The sequence below is a fragment of the Petaurus breviceps genome, unplaced genomic scaffold (genome assembly GCF_028583685.1).
Source record: "Petaurus breviceps papuanus isolate PSGF00001 unplaced genomic scaffold, PetGlider_PUasm1.0 523, whole genome shotgun sequence".
In the NCBI taxonomy this organism is placed as follows: Eukaryota; Metazoa; Chordata; class Mammalia; order Diprotodontia; family Petauridae; genus Petaurus; species Petaurus breviceps.
This window is the reverse complement of record NW_027186356.1, coordinates 835,231-843,311: the sequence shown is the minus strand read 5'-3', so window position 1 is coordinate 843,311 and position 8,081 is coordinate 835,231. Positions and strand designations below refer to the sequence as shown.

The window sequence follows — 8,081 nt, the reverse complement described above, 5'->3', positions numbered from 1 at the left end:
TAGAGCCCTCCCAGCTCTGACATCCTGTGTTCAAAGGGCCCTCCCAGCTCTGACATTCTGTGTTCTAAGGCCCTCCCAGCTCTGACATCCTGTGTACTAAGGGCCCTCCCAGCTCTGACATTCTGTGTTCTAAGGCCCTCCAGCTCTGACACTCTGTGTTCTAAGGGCCCTCCCAACTCTGACAACCTATGTTCTAAGGTCCTTTCTGGTCTCATCATCTTTCCTAGATCTCTGGGATTGAAGACTGACAAGTTCTGTGTATAGCGTGCCCCTCTCTACCACCAGGGGGTGCTAGAGGACCAGGTGAGTCTGCCCCCTGGCCAGGCTTTCGGTTTCACATTTCAATCAAAGAACAAAGACAATTAGAAGCGAATGGTAGAACATAGAACATGGAATGTCAGAGTTGAGAGAGTTCTAAGTACACAGAACATACTAGGTCAGAGCAGAAAGGTCCCTTAGAACATTGGATATCATGGCTGAATGAGGCCTTAGGACCTTTCTAATCTAATACCCTCCTTTTACAAGTGGGGAAACTGAGGACCAGAATGATTAAGTGCCTTTCTCTGGCTTGGAGAGGAATCCAGGCTAGCTTTGTAATACTTCATATTATTCTTTAACCATCATTATCAAGCCTTAAATAAACCCACTCATTGACTTACATAGACTGGGGGACTTGTCCTCTATAAGTTAAGGCAGTCATAATGAGTGGGAAAGACAGGGTCCCAGGACAAGTCTACTGATGGCAGCAGACACCTAGGTAGGGAAAGAAACAGTGGTGGGAGACAGGCACACAGGGAAGGGCAGTAGCATGCATCCACTCTGATGGACAGACAAACTGAGGCAACTTTGGAGCCCTTGGATCCAGGATTGAGTGTTTCAGGGTAGATTCTCCCCACCCCCCTCCCTGGCCCACCTCATCTCTTCTATTCAGAGCAGGAACAGCTCAATCTCCTTCTCCTCCCCCCCCCCCTAAAACTCAGAAAGACCATTTAATAAGTTTCTTTAATAGACCTGGAATGGGCAGAAAACCAAGAGCCTTTTTCTTCCCTTGATTTTGAAAAAGGCATCTGTTTGCTGGGAGAGCCCTTGGGACCTACTGCCACCAAGGGAGGCCTATAAAACCAGCCTCAGACTGCTCTGGCTCCTGGGTCCCCAGAGTCATGGGAACATGGTGTCCATGTCTCCTATCACAAACCTGGGGCATGGGAGCAGCTCTGGGGGGCCCCCCATAGCCCTGGGCAGAGGGGGGGTGACAGCAACTTTCCTATTGTCCCTGATTTACTCTATGACTCTTGGATTTGGGGGTGTGGGAAGCAGGAGGAGGGGGAGAAGTGAGACAGAGGAAAGAGACCCTCCTGTGCTCCATTCCCCTTCCTAACCCAGGCATTAGCAAGGGCTTTTATAAGGCAGGATGGAAACAAACATTTACGAATCACCGACTCTAGGCCAGGCACTATACTAGGTACCTTAACCTCTTTTGATTATCTCTTTATCCTCACAACAACCCTGGGATGTAGGTAGTACTAATATCCTAATTTTATAGGTGAGGAAACTGAGACAGAGGTTCCCAAGATCACAGGGCTAGGCCTAGAACTCTAGGCACTGTGTCACTTAGCTAAGGTTCTAGGTAGCCAGTATTCTGTACCAAGAACCTCCTTTTTAGCTATTCCCTTCTATCCCGACCTTCCCCCACCAAAAAAGGTTGTTCAGGCACTTGGAGGCTATAAGATGATTCTTTCCCTTTCTGGGCCTTGGCTGTCTCCATTTGTGAAATGGGTAGGATGATACTCCCCCTACCCTCTCCTAGACGTGAATTCTCTCCTAGAGGCAGAAAAAGCACAAGATGACAGAACAGACATTTCCCAGGATTTAAACTCAAATCTTGGCCTTGCAACTTGTATTTGTGTGACCTTAGGCACATCACTGCCCCTTCTGGGTCTCAGTTTCCTCATTTATAAAATAAGAGGGTTGGACTCAATGACTGCCAAGGACGCTCCCAGTTCTGACATCCTGTGTTCCAAGGGCCCTCCCAGCTCTGACATCCTGGGTTTTAAGGCCCTTCCCAGCTCTGATATCCTGTGTTCTAAGGGCCCTCCCAGCTCCGATATCCTGTGTTCTAAGGTCCCTCCCAGCTCTGATATCCTGTGTTCTAAGGGCCCTCCCAGCTCTAGCTTTCTGTGTTCTAAGGGCCCTGTTAGTCTTGTATTCTTCTATGTTCCGAGCATCCTCCCAGCTCTAAATCTTACAATCTTATGGAAATTTTCATGGGTCTGGCTTTGAAGGGGTTAATCTTGTCGATGGCCAATGAAGGGCTATGAGCCTGTTCAGGGAGAGTCCATTAGGACCAAGCCTCACCCCCTCTCTGTTCTCTCCCCCACCCCCACCCCAGTCTGTGGGAGGCCAGTGGGGAGATAGGAGCCCTGGCTGTGGGGGAAGGACCTATGCTGGGTAATGCAGCTGTGGTTACTTCTGGCTTCCTGACATCCCTGCTGGTTAATGGACTTGTCTCTCTTCTTGTCTCCTTAGTCCCCCCTCCCATGCCCCTGTAGCTGCCCCTCCTAGCTCTGCACACCCAGAACTTGGCAAGGAGCCCTTAGCTTCACCCCATCTTTCTTAAGCAGCAGAGGTCTCCTGTGTGTTAGTGTGGGCAGGAAGGGGGCCGCATGTGTTTTGGCAATCAGGAGAGTCAGAGCTGGTTCTGGGAATTTGGGGTCCTGGGGTAGGACCTAGCTTGACCTTTTGACAGGCCAGAGACAGGCCTGTTCTCCTTCATACTGTCCCTCTGACTCCACCGCTTCAGGCTGGGGAGCCCCAAGTAGCTCTCCCTCACCTGGTGCCACCCAGGTGTCCTCTATCAATCACACCAGGAAGCCCAGGGGCAGACAGAGGGGCTGCCTGCAGTCAGATTCTGAGCCTTATTAACACCAGGGCCCCAGGGAGCTAGCCTACTGCCCCTTTCTGTAGGCCTTTCTGGCCAGTGCAGTATAACGGACAGGGCACAGGACTGGGAGGTGGGACCCTGGGTTCTAGGCCTAGCTTGCTCACTAATTTACTATGTCAGCTAATGTATTTTTCTCCTTTGGGTCTCAGTTCTTCCATCTGTATAATTAGGAACTTGAACTGGAATATTCCTAAGGAATCTTCCAGCTTTGACAGTCTATGGATGGCTCTTCCAGTGGCTGCTGACATTCTAGGATAATCTATCTCTTCAGAACCAGCTGGAGGATGGGTTGGGATAGGGGTGGCAATCCTTATGTTTGCTGGGAAAGGCTGGGATCAGAGACTATTTATGGGGCTTGGCAAACAATGGAAATGGCAGCAGGAGCCTGGGGTTCCATCTAGGCAGTGAATAGAATCCTAAACCTGGAGGCAGGAAGACCTGAGTTCAAATCTTGCCTCAGATACTTACTAGCTGTGTGACATCGGGCAAATCACTTTATCTCCCCCAACCTCAATTTCCTCATCTGTAAAATGGGGATAACAATAGTTCTATTTCCCAGTTGTTTTGAGGATGCTAATTATTATTGCTGTTCTTTAGAATGGTCCCATAAACTTCAGATTGTGGGTTCCTGATGTGGTCACTTTGGGAGAGCTGGGGTTTAGGATCAGCCGGGCCCTGGGAAGGAAGCTCACCACCAGAGGAAAGCTTCTCTACCCCTGACCTGTCAGAATCCCTCTTTTGACTTCTCATTTATTCTTTCCTTCACTCATTTATTAGAATAACTATAGCTTGCCAGAACATTAGCTCCTCGAAGGCAGGGTTGCTTTCCTTACTATGTGGCACAGTACCTGGCATATAGTAGGTGCTTAATTGTTGCTTGATTGTTCATTATTCACTCTTCAATTCATTCAATTCTTCATTCATTTATTCATTCAATTTAACAAACATTTATTAAGCCCCTACCCTATGCATTGCACTGTGCTGGATATACAACCAAATTTAACCTGCCATTGTGGTTCTTGCAGTCTTTAGTGGAAAATGACATGGACACAGATAACCAAATACTAGATTGTGTAACAAGGAGGATACTCCTTGTAGTAAGTAATAATAGTAGCTAACATCTCTGTAACCCTTTAAGGCACACCAGAAGGGTATAAGCAAAGTACTATATCCAGTCTAAGGCTGTTATCAACCTAAGGATTAGGGTGAGGGAGATCAGGGAAGTCTTTCCAGAAGGATTGAAGTGAGAAGTAAGTTATAATCAGACTATCGAGGCCTTGAATGCCAGGCTAAGGAGTGTGGTCTTTATTCAAAGACATTTCTAAAATTCGTGACCAAGAGGAGTGATTTGATCAGAGATGGATTTATTTGCCTTGAAGTTCCCTTTTTCCTCTCTAGGGAAACTCAAATCAATGTAGTCAGACATTTATTAAGTATCTACTGTGTACAAAGTCATATACTGGGAGATGGAGGAGATACAAAGTCTAAAGAAAACACAGATCCCTGTCCTCGTGAAGGTCACAGTTTAGGAGGGGGGATAAAGCACACAGATAATGTCAATATACAACATTACATATACAGCATTACAAAGGGACAACATGCAGTAAGGGACGAGGTGGGGTGTGGGGCTGGGTAGGAGAGGTCAAGGAAGGCTTCCTGGAGGAGATGGCCTTTCAGTCAGGCTTTAAAGAGTGGATGGGAATTCAGCATATGAAAATAGGAAGTGCTAAGTATTCTAGGCATCAGAAATACTGGGAGCAAAGACAGGGAGAGAGGACAAAGAATAGACTAGTTTAGCTGGAGAGCTGAATTCAGTGGCCTGTGATGGATGGATTTGGATGTGGGGGAAGGAGAGAGGAGCCCTAACCATTCCCCACCACCAAACCAGAGCCCATTCCCCTTCTGCCTAGGGATTTCCTTATCTTCTCTCTACCTTGGGACTCCCCTCTCCATCAGATTATCATCCTTGGATGTTTCCCCTCCTCTCTCCTTTAGCTCTTACCCAGCTGTCTAGGGCTCCCCTTTGCCTTCTATCCAGGAGTCCTTCTCTCCCCTTCCAGGCCTGGGCAGAGGAGGGCTCTGCTTGTTTGCCTTAGAGTCCTCTTCTTTCTCCCTATCCCAGAGACCCCCTTCTCAGCCTCTATTTAAACAAGCCTACAGCTGTATCCCCACCCCAGTTTGTGAGGCTTTCAGTCCCTAGCAGGCAATGAAAACAAACCGAATTGATAGACAAGTGGACAGCTTTATGATAGTTTTGCAGCTGACAGGGAGGGAAGGGGGGGAGGCCAGGAGGCAGGGAAGGAGGCTGCCTGGCAGTGGCAGCCTGCCTAAGAGATTTTGACAGGAGGAAGAGGGGGAGAGAACTAACCCTGGTGGTCTATAGTGGGGGGCTACTGCACATCCCAGAATGCCTCTCCTGGACCTTGGCTAAGGTCTCCTCCCACTAGGAAATCACATCTATCTCTTTCCCTTATCTCCTCCCTCTCCCCCAATTCCAGTGTGTGTGTATATAGGGGGAGAACCAGCTTCTGCCCCTAATGTACAAGGGAAACAAAGGCAGCTTCCTAAGGACCCATGTGGGAATGGGGGGGGCGGGGAGTACAGAGAAAAACAAGGTGAGAGGAGACGTTGTCTGGTGGTAGAAAGAGTGATGGATCGGAGTTAGCAGACCTGGCTTTGAGCCTCTCCTCTCGCGACATAAGGCACGTTATTTCCACTCTCTGGGTCTCAGTTTCCCCATCTTCAGCTCTAAATCCAGAGTCAGAGTGAGAGGCAGAGAAAAGTACAAGGAGAGGGAGAAAACCAAGGAGTCAGATATGGAAACAGAGGCAGAGACAGAGAGAGGATGAGACACACCGAGACAGAGGATGAGAACCAGAGATACAGAAGGATGGAATGAGAGACAAAGGAAGCAGAGAAATACGATGTAGGGAGAGATAGAGAGGATGAGAGGCATGATGAGAGGCAGAGAGGATAAGGGTCAGAGACACAAAGGCACGGACTGAGAGACAAAAAGATAAGGGGTGAGGGGCAGAGGAACAAGATGAGAGGGAGACACAAGATGAAACAGAGAGAGATGGGGTGAGAGGATGAGAGACAGAGACGAGATGGGAGGGGGTCAGAGTCAGAGGCACAATTAAATAGGATGAGAGATGGAGATGGGAGGTGGGCGGGAAAGAGACTGGGAGAATGAGGCCCAAGAGACCGAGGGACGGAGCAGTGCTGTCTCTCCCGCGGCCGCCGACCTTGCACGATGTGTGTGCGTGTGTGCGCGCGCGTCTGTGTATGTCTGTGTCTGTGTTTTCCGAGCAGGCTGGGGGCAGGGGCTGGGACCCTTGCGGTGGCTGGGGGGATTGGGTTGGGATGGCAGCGGCTGGCCGGGCCCCGCCTCTGGGTCTGGGGGGAGGAGGAGGGGGAGGGGGCGCCGAAGGCTGTAACAATGTGGCCTTCGCGCAGAAGGCGCTGGGCCCCGAGGGGAGGGGAGAGAAGGGGGCGTCCGGCCCGGGGGCGCAGCCGCTGCAGCTGCAGCCACAGTCACCGCCCGCAGGGGAGGCCAGGCCGGGGCTGCAGCCTGAAGGAGGCTGACTCCGGGCCCAGGAGGAAAGCCCACTGCCCTCAGCTCCCAGAGCGGCGCAACTTTGCGCGCTGGGAGGACCCTCGCCTCTTGCCCGCGCGCTCCCCAGGCCCCAGCCGGGCCTTGGCCTGTCCGCGCGCCTGCTCCAATCGTCAGGCCTCGCAAAGGGGGAGGGGGCGGGGCCTGGAGGGGAGGGGGCGTCCCCCCTCCCGTCTCTCCCGCTCAGTTCCCTCTCTTCCCTTCACACCTCCTCCCCCTTCCCCCCCCCCCGCCCCCAGGCCCAGGTCGGACCCGGCCTGTCCCGGCTCTTGCTCCAATCCCCACGCGGGAGGGGGGTGGGAGAAACTGGGGAGGGGCCCGGACGCAGGGGCGGGGCCTGAGGGGGCGGGGCCCCGAGGGGAGGGGGCGCTCGATTGGCCGCCCCCCGCCCCCAGCCCCTAGCGAACCTGTTGTGGTCTTGGCGCCGAGCGCGCCCCTCCGCTCCCAGCGCCCGGGACGCAACCGCTGCCGCCGCCGCCGCCGCCGTCGCCGGGTCGGGGAGAAGGGGGAGGAGGCTGGGGGAGGCGGCCCCCGGCCGGGGCGGGGCGGGGGCCGGGGCCGGGCCGGGGCGAGGGGGAGAAGAAAGAACGAGAGGCAGGAGGAGGAGGAGGAAGGGGGAGGAAGGAGGCGGAGCGCGCCGGTAGTGGCGGCTGTGGGACTGGAGCGCCCAGGCAGGATGGGGCCGCCGGGGAAGGCTCACCGGGCGATCGGTGAGGTGGGCGCAGTGCCCAGGGGGCTGTGAGCGCCCCAGCCGAGCCACCCCGCCCGGCCGGACCTCTGCAGCTTTGCCGGAGGCGGCCTAAGAAGGGTCTCCGCGCCCCCTTTTGCCTGCTCAGTCGCCACCACCGCCTCCAGGCCCCCCCTTCCTCCCCCGCCCCTCGAGAGACCATGGGCACCGAAAACTTTGTCTCCGCCTGACTTCTTTCCCAAGCTGACCGGGGTCGGCTGCTTGGAGAGGTTCGTCGCCACCTGTCGCCAGCGGCTGCCTTCCCCCCACCCATCCATCCTTCGCGAGGACCTGGCTGCTGGGTCCGGGGTGTGCAGTCGGCTCTGGGAACCCGAGGGAGCGTGGACTTCCCGCCTCGCCCCAGTGCGCCTAGGACGGAGGCCTCCCTCTGGACTGGATCTCTAAGCGCGTCCAGACAGCCGCACGCAGCTTGAACCGCCGGTGCCCCCGGGAGCGCGCTGCCAGGCGAAGGAGAGGAGGAGGAAGGGGAGGAAGGGAACGGACGCGGCGCCTAGAAGCCCCGAGGAGCGGGAGGAGGAGGCACCCCTTCCTTTCCCATCCCCCAGCCTGTCCGCCAGCCCAAGCCCCTCACCTTCCAGCTTTCGCAGGGGCGACCGGAGCTCGGAGCTGGGGGGAGGCGGCGGCCGGGCGGGGGCGGGGGCGGAGGAGGAGGAGGAAGAGGAGGAGGAGGAGGAGGAGGGCGGGCGGCCGGCCGCCCCGCGTCCATCCCCGCCCTCCCCTTCGCCCTCCTCTCCTGCGCCTGGCTGCGCGCCCCCGGGGGGGCCGGCGGTTCAAGCCGC

At 54.7% G+C, this 8,081-nt stretch overlaps 1 long non-coding RNA gene across 2 annotated transcripts in view; it reads right to left on the bottom strand.

Annotated features, from left to right (window-relative positions):
* The window catches only part of LOC138172300 (uncharacterized), a 28,608-nt gene extending 21,558 nt beyond the window's left edge, over positions 1-7,050 (bottom strand). Inside the window, exon 1 of one of the 2 annotated variants that reach the window (XR_011171089.1) lies at positions 6,962-7,050. This is a non-coding gene — a long non-coding RNA (uncharacterized lncRNA). Of the gene's footprint in view, positions 1-659; positions 768-6,961 lie in introns of those variants that run through there. The other variant, XR_011171090.1, reaches the window with a different exon arrangement.
* Positions 7,051-8,081: the final 1,031 nt, after the last annotated feature.